At 38.8% G+C, this 13,732-nt stretch overlaps 1 long non-coding RNA gene across 12 annotated transcripts in view; it reads right to left on the bottom strand.

The window, feature by feature from the left end:
- The window catches only part of LOC146768015 (uncharacterized), a 264,746-nt gene that overhangs the window by 188,006 nt on the left and 63,008 nt on the right, over nt 1-13,732 (bottom strand). For 9 of the 12 annotated variants that reach the window (XR_014954441.1, XR_014954448.1, XR_014954439.1 and 6 more), the window contains one exon: nt 1-13,732. This exon is cut by the window's left edge. This is a non-coding gene — a long non-coding RNA (uncharacterized LOC146768015). The other 3 variants (XR_014954447.1, XR_014954449.1, XR_014954450.1) reach the window with 3 other exon arrangements.

Below are 13,732 nucleotides of genomic sequence, written 5' to 3'. Positions count from 1 at the left end.
TTTTTAAGAATAAAGATGTACTTTGCCTTGAAATCAAATAACTGATAATAGTTGTTTAAACCATTTAACAATATAGAACATGAGAAGCAAAAGAGAGCAAGAACTAATGTATTTGAATTTCTTAGAATCTGTTCAGGATTAAATAATATTGCCCCAAGCTGTAATCAATACATTCAGCATATGAAATATCCACTGCTATGAGAATATAATCCAGAATTGCCATCCTAATTATCCAACAATTTTGAAACCACCTTTCTTCTGCTAGAGGCTACACTTAGAAGTTCTCAACCCACACAGACACAATGCTGAAATACAGCCTCGGACATCAAATGCTGCACCCATAGGCATTCAGGCAGCTGGGTCCCACACAGCCTATTTTGTCACCCCAATCAGACATTTTTTCCTGAACTTTTCTGGGAAGAAAGCACATAGGGAGAGCTTGCTGGTGAGAAATCTGTGCTGGGAAATGAGATGCAGCTCCCAACAAACAAGTCTCACCTGCAAGCAGGTGAGCTGCAGGAAGAAGAGCTAATCAAGTGCAGGATAATGTAAACCTGCTGCACAAAGGAGAGCAAAGTCTTCAGCAAATTACATTTGAAGCCCACAGAATAAAAAACGCCAATTATGTCAGTTGCCATTGGCAAGATTCTGAGGTGCTGGTGGAATTAATACCACCAGGAAAAGCATCAAAGACCCGAATAGAAGGCAGTCAGAGGAAGTTACTAGAAATTACTAGTGACATTTCTTTGTACCAGCCAGACTTCATAAACTTCATCTGACTCCTTAAAAAAAAAAAAAAATCTTGCCTAAATCTCAGAATTGTTAAAAAGTTTAGTAGAAAGAGACATAAGGTACTGGCAAATGAGAATCAGCTTCTATCTTACAAAAGCAGAGATGGGGGGAAATGGGAGTTGCACATCAGCCACCTTATTTTTTTTTTTTTTTTTTTTTTGGTGAAAAAGCAAAAATGTAACTGAAGGCAGAAGCAACTACTGCAAAAGTTGCTTTTAAATGCTGGACAGAAACCTGCAAGGACAGGCATCAAGTATGAAACTCTCATGAATGTCTCACCAACTATCCACTTGTTTCTTCTTTTTGCTTTGGCAAACTCAGGGACCCCTTTTAACCTTCCCAAAGCAGAGTAGCACTTCAGAATATCACCCTGCAAAAAGAAAACTGACCCAAATCAAACCAAATCCTTTCTCCAAAACACTCCCCCAGACTGGGGCTAGAGATTCAGTAGATTAGTTAGATTCATTCAGTTAGAATTCAGTATGATTCACTGCTGTGATTCCCAGAATACCTCTTCCTGTGGAAAATTAGCTCAGTGCCTGACACAAAGACAGATTTTACAGCTTTTGTCCCTATGGTCAAGCACAGGGAATCATTGACACAAAATTGCAATACAAACACACAGGAGAACTGGAGGTGCTTTAGCATCCCTGAGGTAAAAATAGCTGCAAAGCAGCCCAGTCAAAGCACAGAAGGCAGAGGAGCCACTGCAGCCAGCCAGGAAGAAATATTTCCTCTTTTGCCACAGTTTAGGGGAGTTTGAGGGATGCTGTGAAAAAAATGTTTTGCATCAAAGAGAATCCTATTGAAGCAGTGACAAAATGCCAATGTGACCAATAAAAAGGCAAAATGAACCACAGGCCAGTAGGCTGGATTGATACCCACCCTTCCCTCGCCAGCATGGTTTTTTCTTCCATCTCTGTAAACATTTCAGAACTCACATGGCATTTCCTGCCTGTGTTAACCAATCAAAACACACAACACAATCAAAACAGGAACACATCAACAGTACCATGCCCCAACTCTGTCTGCTTAGCAGTGAACAAAAAAAAAGAACAAATTTATGAAGTGAAAAAAAATTAAAATACAATCAATCTATATTTATATATATACATTCACACTGTATAATAAAAGAGGGCAAATGGCTTAATGTGCAAAGTAAGATGAAGAGCTCTTTCAGTTGGCAAAGAGGGAGGATGTGGATCTTGATGTTTGCATTTGATATCTTGTGGCAGTGTAAATGTTTATTACATAGTTTTTTGGGTTTTTTTACCAGAAGCAGGAATGAATTCCATCCAAGCTAAGAGTAACGCCACATCAGTTTCAGATGCCAAGATTACTTCTCGCAAAGTATAAAAGCACGTTTTCTTTTACACTGTGAGCTCCATTTGCTGATATATAAACAGATGTGAAAGAAGCCTCCAAACTACAAAGTTCCAGATCAAAAATCTTTTGCTGCTTGGCATTTGCTTTTCTTGAGGACAAACCTCCCAGGAAATCAAGCTGGGAAGCCAACAACGTCTAGCTTAGATTAGAGAACACTTGAGAAGCTTAAGAACTTTCCAACGAACTTATTTTGGCTCAAAAAAAGTTAATTGCTGAGCATTTAGTTCAGTGAATGTTTAGAGCTACTGCCTTGCAGGAAGGTACCTGCACCATGCAGAGGTGAGTGCAATCAGACTGATCTGGAGTCAGCAGCAGCACAAGCTGGATAAATGTCCTTTGAGGGGCTGGGACAGTTCCTGGTGACCCACACACGGTGCCATGGGGACATCCCATCCAACCCCACACTGAGCTCTGTGTATTATGCTGTACTGTACAGTGCAATAACCAATCTGAAGTTCCTTCAGCTGTGCCCACCAGGGAGCTGCACATTGATGTGGGGATCAGATACTAGAGGGAATTTATATGACTGACTCCCCTGAGTACAAGAATTCAGCATCCAAATCCAGCTCCAACATTTATCAGAATTTCAAATCCAATTTCAAATGGACTACAAGTGAGCACATCCTTTATGCTGGGCAAATTCCTAAAAAATAAGACATATTTTGCAACCACCATGCCTATACAACACAAATACACAAAAGGAGCTACAAATCCTGCAACTTCAAAAGCTGGTTCCCCCCTTCCAGTCCTACTGACCTGTCAGTAGTCAAACCACAGCATCTGAAGTTCATTCATTATTTATATCCTAAGCACTTTGCTAAACTGGATTTAACTTCTAAGTTACATCATTTATGCAAATCTCATAACTGGGCTACAAAAAAAACTGGTCTTGAAAAGCAGGACATCAAGGTGCCCCCCTCCTCCACAATTTTATTGCAAAGCAGTCAGAATTTTCTAGTCACAAAATGAAAATTGTTTCCTTCCTTTATTTTTTTTTTTTTATTGTAAGAGCATAAAGTCATTTAGGCTGAAAATCCCTTCTCACATCCAAGTCCAACCATTAACCCTTCACTGCCTGGTCCACCACTAAACCTGATAGCCTCAACTACACATCTTCTAATTAATTTGTTCTAATTAACTTGCGAGATAATGACCCAAATTACTTCCCTAGACAGCCTTTTCCCATTCTTGACAGCCCTTCCTGTGAAGAAGTCTTTTCTAACATCCAATCTAAACCTCCCCTGGTGCAACTTGAGGCCACTGCTTCCCATCCTGTTGATTGTTACTTGTGAGAAGGGACCATTTTGTAACAACCAAAAAGGTAACAGTGCTACAGCATCATGAGGGAAAAGCAAACACTGACGCTTATTCAACAAACACATCCCCACATCATTTGTTCCCTAAAGTTTACACAATGCAGTTTTCACACTTTTCTTGATTTTGCTGCTGTTCTAGGAAATTATTATTCTGCTCACTGAGAAAACTTTCCCTCATTTCCCTCTACTCTGGGAAAAATGTAATATATGAAATAAGACAATGTTGGTGGGAAAGAAATCTTCCATTGAGGAGCCAAAATATCAAAATATTAATTTTAGTCAATATTTTGTCCAACAACAGTTTAATGTTCTTCCATCAGATCCAGCAAGAATTGGCCTTCTGCCTCCCTCAGGCCAGCCAAGCATCTCTGCTGTCCATCTTGCACTGCCCATGGACTACCTAGTGACACTGAGGGGGCATCCCAACAATCTCACCTTTTAAAGAAGAACAGTGATCATCAGATTTATGCACAACGTTGAAATGCTCGCCTGAATCCATCTGCAGGGAAAGCTATTCCATTGGAAATCTGGACCATATATCAGCTACCTCCAATTCCTTCTGGGTTTGTTCTTTGTAATTAAAATTTCACTTTATCATGGCAGAAAACTGTCACAAATTCCAGAGCGTGAGAGATGAGAGTTAAGCCAGATATAGCATTGATTACAATAAAATATTTGCAGTAGCAGTATACTACAGGTAACACATGTAAAAAATCAAATATTCTTTGCATATGCTGTGCCCTGACAGCCCTTTATTTTAATTAAAAGACACTTGTAAATATTTTGTGCAATCTTGTAGAACAGCAGGAGCATGTGTGTGTACAAAAGGAAAATATCATGCATTTCCACAGGACAAAATAAAGAAGTGCCATGGGAAAATGCTTTGCTTCTTCGTTATCCTGTATCAAATAAATGTGCAGTTCAGATAAAGGTTTAATGCAATTCCAGCCTCATTTATATCCTTCAGATAAAAGTTAGTAATAAATCAAATCAGCCAGGAGATAGAAACTTAATGCCTCAATAGCTATGGTGCATACATTTTACAAAAAATGCAAAAATATTTCAATATTAGGACACATTATTGATGTGTATCTTTTATAAAACTCACTCAAGGCAAATAACTAAACAATTTTTGATAAAACATTACATGTGATCTGAGGCATAACATGCAAATATGTCATCAGCATATTGACCCAACTTTTATTTTTACAATTTTTCTCTGAACTATAAGGAATAATGAGACATTGAGAAGAGTAGTTTGGTGCTTTTCCCACCATATGCCACTAATTTTTAAGATTACCAGTCTCTAATGGTAAAAAATATTTGTTTGCTTCCTTAATATTATGACTATTTTCCCATTAAATACTCAGCTGCATCCATTTAAAATTCTGAATAGGAGTTTCACCAGCTCCAGCATTAGATTTTCTTTGTTTACTTTGTTTACCTCCTCACAATTTAGGAGAATGAATTCTTTATGTGAGCAATGGTGAGAAGTCAATGGGACATTTCAGTGTCTCTGTTAGATGCATGAGTCAGATAATGTGAAGACCTCCTCACCATGCTGAAATTTGAATGGTTTGTTTGAATAGCAAACAGATTATGTCTATTCAAGACACAAAAGCTTAAAAGAAATCACAATTTGATTGAATTAGATTTCAAAAGGATCAAAACCACATCATTAGAAACATGGTGCAGCTTTCTGTACTTCAAGGATGTTGCTGTCTGGTTTTTGAGGTCCTTTATGAAGAAAGCCACTAATTTGGGCCATTCAGTTAAAGACAGTGAAACACAGATATCTCTTGGGTGGAGTCAGTAATTCCACAGAGAACAGTGAACTTCAGAACCAGTTGGCTAAATCTGTCCTAAAGGGATGGACTGAAAGCTGGCATCTTTACATTTTCACAAGAAGCCCCTCTTCCTAACAGAATCAGAATTTGGATTTGCCAAACCTTTCTAGCTGTAAATGCATTCTTGATTCTTAACTTCCATGCTTTGTGCCTGGAAACCCTGGCATCTTTTCCCTTTAATAAAATGCAGAAGTCTGGTATTTCCTACTTTACCCACATCTTTCCCTTGACCTTCACCCATGGGGTTTGCCAGAAGCATGACTTAGAGTAGAAGGCAGGACACCATCTTCATGGCTATTTTCCAGGCAGACTTTCTCTGTGGTTTAATGAATTTTTATTTAGCACTGAGCTCTGGTGCTGTTGTGACTGTTCTAGGATGTGCCAGCCCCTGACAGCCAGAGGAATGCTATTGCTGTCTCCAGCACACCTTTCCTTCTCATAAATGCCTCCTTCCCTCAGGGGAGACAACATTACACTTCCAGCTGAACAGCTGTGCTGGTGGCAACGCTGGTGTTTCTCCTAACAACTGGCAGCAGCCATGCTGCTCACTGTATTTAATAGCTGTAAAAAATTTAACATCCCAACAGCAGCCAGCAAACAGTTGGCATTGCTATGACTAGGCTGCTTGTTAAAATCCGTGGCAGGTATTTTTATTGCACTTTAATTGCAGAGGGTAATTCAGAAGACATACCTGTAATTTAAGTCTCCAAATTAGGGCCTGTGATTTATGATGAGGACACTAGCAGAGTTTTATTGCAACATAACTGTCAGCATCTAAGCTAAGGCAACCCTGATCTCCAAATATTCTCTGCCAGAGGAAAAATATCAATGACAGGGCAAAAAAATCTAACTGGGGGATGGGGAAAAAAAACCCACAAGCACACAAAACCCACAGAAGGAAGATAGCAACTAATTTTTTCTTCATCTAACTGGAACAGCAGGGCTTTCATTCCTGTAAAGCAAAGAAGCCCAAACGCCAGAATTTTCTACATTGTACATGGCTTGCACCACTGGACTACTTACAGGTCCCACACACCTCTATCCCTGCTGGGCCATCTCCTTGCAGCTCTTTGCTCATGATCCTTCCACTGCAGCTACAAAGAAAATTCCTAAGGAATGTTTTCCTGTGCATGGAGGGACCTGTGGGATACCCACACAGGATCTGCTTGGTCCCTTCACGCAGCAAAAAGAGTGACAAAAAGAGGTTTTTTTAATTAACATCCAGTGCCTACTGACTATCAGCAGAAGGAAAAGACCAGCAACAATTGCTGTGCACAAGTGTGGGGCAATTGAAGAGTTTTTCCAGAAGTGTAGATTTCCATGGAAAAGCAGCAGCCTCCACTGCCTGACTCCAACATGGAAAGATTATTTCTGTTACAATGAAGCTGTAGCAGGAAGCACATAAATACATTGCTTCCTAATTATTTGACTTCTGGCTGCTGTTTACTTTTGGTCTAGGAAAAAGGAGAGAGAAACCTTCCTCTTGATCTGATTACTTTTTTTGCTTCCCTGCAGAAAGTTCAGCTGGTTCCCATGAGCCAAGCCCAAAGAAATGCTGTGATTGGCCACAGATTGTCACTTCTAAATATCTCCCAACAACATGGCCACCAGCAGGAGAAATTCCCCTTGTCACTTTACAATGTATCTCAGCAGTAAGAAAGTAGTGCTTAATGTTCCCAAATCCACAGGTGTCCAGTGACAAAAATATCCTTTAGGGGAGAGGAGTAGGCTTTGGAACCAGAGATGGAAGCAGATAAAAAACTCAGCTGCCTGTGACCCGAGAGTGTTGTCAGCTGTAACCAGGAGCCATGAATTACTAACTTACAACAGCGGTTCAAATGATATAAAATATATTTTGATTATGAAAATTATTAAAATTTCACAGTTTCTTCCAGCATCCTCTTTACTTCCCTCATCAGCCTAATAGCTATGTTTTCACCTGTCCACATTTTTCCCCAGTGAGAGAAGAAATACTTGTGTGAAAAAAATCCATTCTTGTTCACGAAAATGCTAAAGCAAAACACTGAAACAGTCTTAGCACTGCTCCATAATCCCAATATATATTTAGTAAAGCTAAATCCTATTTATGGATTCAAACATGTATAGTACCAAGCAAACTAAAGTGTCAATTACATTTCCAGTGGCATTATCTCAGTGACAGAACAATATAAAACCCAATAACAGCTTCTCATTGATCAGATAATCAAACATGTTTCTAGGAGTTTGCTTACCATAAACAAACTACAGTATGACCAATCCTTAAATATTTTCTTTGTTAATACTTCTTTATTACTGTATGTCTACAGTTTTACAGATTAAAGTAATACTTCAGTCTTGTCCTAAAGAAGCAGATTACATGGTTGTAGCTGATTGTTATCTCATAAAATGATGAGCATTCATCTTAGCCTGGCTGTCAGATGGTCATTGACATTTCCATCTCCACCCTATATATTCAGAGACCAAAAGAACATCCAGAGATGTTGTTATTTGGAATACTTTTAATCATTTTTCACCAGAGCACAAAGAGAAGCAATGGGACCCAAAAAGTCACAGCACTCAATCATCTTTCAGCCCTGGTTAGAATCAATAAGCAGCTGTGAATGGCCACTCTTCTGACGTTACAGACTAAAAGAAAAATAAGAAAGGCGGGGGGGGTGGGGGCGGGAAGAGAGAAGGAAAAAAATTAATCACTGTAAATCAATAGAATAATGAAATCTTCTTGCATTGGAAATAACAAGAAGAGCACTTCATTTAATCAATTTCCCACAGTCCATGTTTACTTTCTACCCCAAGTTATGCACACATATAGAGAGAAAGATCAGTTGTGCTCACCAACATCACACATTCATTCATCTTATGTTTTTTTCTTTTTTCTTTTTCTTTTTAATGGATATTTTTTCTCTTCCCTCAAGGGTATTTTCAAAGACAAACCCAAGGCATGCTAGGAGACACCCAGTTCTCACCATTAAGTCATCTACTTCCCATACTAAAAAGTTTTAGCATGTTTTTCACCTAATAAAACCTGGATTCTAACAGTAACCAGCTCTGCACAGATGATCAGATGCTTTTAGAAAACTGAGTGAGGGTTTAGCATTTTGTTCCCTAAGGAGAACAAAGAGAAAAGGGAAATCAGAGCAAGGACTAAATGTTTCACCGTCCTTGTAGTCAGCATTAGTGGTATTGACCAGAGAAAAGATCACAGACACCTATTCCCTGCCTGCTCCAACTACAGGAGCATCAAAAAGAATTTAGAGAGCAAAAAGAAAGTTCCACAGCCCAAAACACCAACATAATTTTCTTCTTTCAATACCATTTTCTTGGTGCTTTCAAAGGCTTTTAAGGTGTAGGAATTCCATGCCAGTGTGTGTTGTGACAGAGGGACACTGCTTTTTGCCACATGAAAGAATCCTTGTTGAAGTGATCCACTCACAGGGTAGAACTGGGATGCAGGAGCTTGTTTTGTCTGGTTCAGGCTTTTGTTGCTTGGCAAAATCCACTTCACCATTAAGTCAAAATCTTTTTTTAGCCAAAAGTCTTTTGAAAAAAAGTTATCAATGTTCTCTGCTGCTTTTCGATTACAAATGAGATTAAGTATCAAGGCTATTGAAAACTGAAAAAGAAAAAAACCAAAACTTCAACCTATTTTTAATTGGTACCATTTAATTTCTAGCCAGCCCAGTGAACAGAGGCTTCTCCAGGGAGCCTAAAAAGTAAAAAGTCTGAAGATCTCAACCATCCTTACCAACATAGCAATGACACTGCAAGCACCAGCACTTCCCACTACAAAGCTGAAGTGACCAGGTTGATCTATTCATGTCAATTTCCACTTGTTTGCAATAAAATAATATTAAATCAGAATGATGGCCCACTACACTCTTCTTCTTGAGGGGTTTACCAAATTCTTACAGAGATGAGAAGCCTCCTGAATATTTGGAACCATGAGGCCTTCAGCTCCCCAGCCATGCCATAATTTGTACAATTTAAGCACTACCGTGCAGGTCAAACAACATGCACAGCCACAATTTAGAAGTATTCAATAGGCTGAAAGATTTTCAATGGCACTTTGCCTTGGGATGCATCACACCTGTCCTGGGAAAAAAAAAAAAATAGCAGTCACAAATGGGATTACAAGATAAATTTTCATATACCATCAAATATAGGCTTTCTTCTGTTGCATTGGGAGCCTTTTTTCTTCACCAAATGACAGATATCTGTCCTTATTAAATCATATCTAGGATGTTAGGATGTTCTTTGAATATCTGAACTGATTCTCACCATCAAAGCCTGACAAAGCTGTGAGAAGCAAACTGATGAACTCTGATACCTCCAACAGGCAGTAGGTTTAAGTGAACATTATCAGGAGGAGGCACTATTTCCAACTTGTTTTGGATGCTTTCTAGCAGCTTCCAAATCTGAGAACCACATAAACTAATTTTTACTTGATTTGTTAAAAAAAAAAATACCAGCATTCACTCAGAAGCACAGTCATTCATCGATCCCATGCTTTCATCACAGTGCTCCAAGATGATTCCAATGCAAATATTGAAGCCTGCTCTAACCCACAGCTTCAATTCACCAGGCCTCATAACCTTTTCTGAAAAGGTTGCTTCATTCTTTCTTAGGTCAATAATTCCCCAACTTCTCCATAGAGTCATTTTTACATTACAAAAAAGTTCTGCTATGCTTTTAGACTGCAATTCTGTCTCGTTTTCTCTGTCACAATCGAGTAACCAAAGGCACAATCCTTTCCCAGTTCAGTGAGTCAACCTACCTGAGGCCTGCTCATCATCATCTGGTATAGAAATATCTTCCTTGAAGTAGGTTTACAGAACAATAATCAAAACAGAGCATGACAAAAAACAACTTTGCTTGATATATATCAGCAAAAAATATCAGAAATCCTTTTTTTCTATACCCACACACACCCCCCTGAATTTAGTTATTTCACTCCAGAATTAATTAAGGGCATTGAGGATTTATGCTTACCTTGAAAAATACCACAATTTATTTTAAAAATGCTGGAAACAGCAAGCTAGATACTACACTTAAAAAATCTTGTCATTTTCTCTGTCTTCAATCTTTTCTCCATCATGAGAAGCACCATTTATGGACAGTAAGGTCCTGGATAAGCAACATCTCAAATGACCAAAAGTTGCCCTGGAGAACTGCCAGCTGAAACTCTCCACAATATTTATTATATTTCATTATTTGCTGGCTGCTGAGATCACATGGCTTTATCTCAGCTTCCACAGGGGCATTATCTATTCCCCAGGTCTGTACAGGAGAGCTTGAGATGATAAATTATGTCATTTAATCCTACAGAGAAAGAGGAGATACTCAGTCAAGATATTTTGAGTATCAGTATAGCACTTCACTTTCCCCACTTGTTTGCACCACACACCACCCAGTTCATCACAAGCTCTGTCACAACATTGCATCACAAAAATGCCTTTAGCTTCAGCCTTCTACCTATTACAATCAGGAAGAATTTTCACTCACAACTGTGTTAGACAAATTATGCCAAAACCAAGGTTTGCACATTTGTATTCAGAATCACTTGAACAAAGTAATCTGTAGCACCTCGACCAATGAAGAACTAAAGTCACAATCTGGAATGCTTGCTTCAAAATAAAATTAGGAACTGTTGTAGTGTATACTGCCAAATTATCTTCTTCCAGAGGATTTCCTAGCTAAAATTCCCCCGCCACACTGCCCATTCAGGGAATCCCAGGTGTGAAACTTCAGCCTCACTGCTGTGTTAATACCTTGGGCTTCTCCTGGACAAAACAAGGATGTGCAATATACCTGGTTTAGGGAAAGAGAGAAGAATGTCCATATTGCCCAGGAAAGGTAGGGCGGAAACAAAAAAGAACAAAACAAAACAAAACAAACAAAAAAAAAAAGGGTTGTTACTGTGCTGAAAGCCAAGATTCAATCCATTGAAACAAAGAATTTAAAGCATTTTAAGGATGACACGATTACAATGCTTTCAGAGTACCTGATTTTTTTCTTGAAGAAAACAACCATGTATTTGGCACCACACAGGTTGAAACAGAAAACAAAAACGCACCCATAGGATTTATCCTTTCTACAACCATACCCCAAAGATGCATTTCTAGCTGGCCAAAAGAAGGCCAGTTCAGAAGGGTATGCTATTTATAAGGCACTCAGCTACAAAATGTTAAATAAACTTAACTTCACTGCATAAAATTCTTACAAAATTCTCTTTTCTTCATCATCAGCAGTTGGGAAGTTTATGCATCTAGTACAGATACATGTGGACCTCTAGCTTATTTGATAAAACATCCAGAAAAGTAAGTATTTATTTAATATACTTTATAGATAAAATCTGTGAATTAATATAGAAATCATCCATAGCTTATCAAAAGGCTTTGATCAAAGAGAAGGTGCTTTTTCAAAAAAAAAAAAAAATCAGAGGATAAAAAACCTGGAAAAGAAAATACTTGGAAGCAGCCTTCACAGGCAGGATCAAGGCAAATGGCAAAAATTTCCAATCAATCAGTTTACCTGCAAGTTAGAAAAATGAAAGAAAAGATTCCAGTGGGCACATGTGAAGTATTTTATGATGTTGCCCCTGCTGGCTTTAGGATTTCACTTACACTGACAGATCTAGAAACACATCTAGAAAAGACAAGACAAAAAATTTTCATGCCTTAAGTTTGCTTCCATATGAAGGAACATGGTTATTATAAGATGTATCCCTGCAATTTAGCACAATTAATGACAATCCCATCTTCAATTTCCTATATATGCCTTATATTTTCTCTTTCATCACAAATACATAAAACCAAACATAAGTAAATTATTTCGGGTCATCTTTCTTTCATTGTTATTGCTTTCTTTGGCCTTTATTATTTACCTATGATTTACAACAAAAATATGTTCTTTCTCTTTATTTAAATGCAGAACACCAAAATCATGCAGAATTGACAGCAGTGAAAAATGGGGCTTAGCACACAAAATTCCTTTCTGAATGAGAACCTCAGAGCAGCTTTCCCAAACTACCAGACTTCTGCAGAGAATTCAATCTGCAACTTTTCTTATCAAGCTTTAAGTTTTATTGCATCTGCTCTAAGAATTTTAACAGGTGAAAAATTGACAGCACGTAACATAACTTGAGCAGATATCTAATATTCTGAATTCATGGGGGAACTAATTCTGAAGACTATTTAATTCCTTGTTCTTGGAAAATTCCCACGGAAATCAAGGAGACTGTGTGGGGTGAATTCAGAAACTATAATGTAAAATGCTACAATAGCAGCCAGCCCCCAAAAGAAAAGAACTTGGGTAGAACTGCGCTTGCAACAGACGCTGAACTTATCAAAACCCTCACGTGGCTTCAAGATTTCACTTTAATTAGAAATGAATCAAGTTTCAAAATGGTTCTTGAAGTGTAACAAATTTTTAAGCAATGCTGGGTTTATTTCCACAAGCAACCTCCTAAGCCAATGTGCAGGTTTTCCCAGAAAATAATTCTGAGAGAAATGATGGGTTCTGCTTCCTTCAGTTGTTTTGAACAAGCTGTACTTTGTGAGGACAGATCAAAGGAAACAGAATGAGGAGATTAGCACCTGCCATATTCTGTCTGCAGGGTTACACCCAGACAAGCATCCCAAGGGCACTGCCAGGTGCTTCAGAGAAGAGCAAAGAGAGCAGCTGCTCAGTGACATTTGCAGATCCTGGCTCTGGTAGCTTCTGCTTCTTTTGATGGTGCTGTAACTCCTTAGAGCACTACAATGTGAGCATGGCACAAACCCTCCCCATGACCCAACAGGCCATTTCCCCTTCAGAAACCTTGCAAGATAACTGGGAATATCTTGATCAAGGAATATTTCACCTAAAGTCCAGGATTTAGGGAGTTGGCTTGCCTGAGAAGCATGTAAATGTTTATTCTTCTGGCAATGCCTCTCTTATTGGAGTATTTAGTTAGAGCAGACCTGTTTGCATCACCACGTTACAACCTGTATAAAGGGTATTTCTTGGAGTTTGTTGCTTGGTTGGTTGTTGGTGGGGGTTATTGGGAGCATTCTTGTAGATGTCTCTCTCATGAAAAAAGGGAAATGAGGATCATTCTCTTGAGAAGATATTTCAGTAGGCAGGGCCAACCATCAGGCTTCCTGAACCAGCTCCATGGGGCTGCACTGATTGGCCCCCTGGGGAACATCCTACCTTGATTCCTGCTGGTTTCCTCACAGACAGGATCTTGTCACCACCTTATTCCTCAGGCACATTTTGTCACATCCCCTGCATTGCTCTTCATGAAAAAGAAACAGTAGTTATTTTGCTCAGCCTCAAAGTTACAGTAAAAGCCCGGGGCAGAACGTTTTGCTCCTTTTCTCTCTTCATCAGTGTGAATAATTACTACTGAAC

The sequence above is a fragment of the Lonchura striata genome, chromosome 3, assembly GCF_050655825.1.
Source record: "Lonchura striata isolate lonStrDom1 chromosome 3, ASM5065582v1, whole genome shotgun sequence".
In the NCBI taxonomy this organism is placed as follows: domain Eukaryota; kingdom Metazoa; phylum Chordata; class Aves; order Passeriformes; family Estrildidae; genus Lonchura; species Lonchura striata.
The sequence above is the reverse complement of the archived record's forward strand: the minus strand, read 5'-3'. Positions and strand labels throughout refer to the sequence as shown.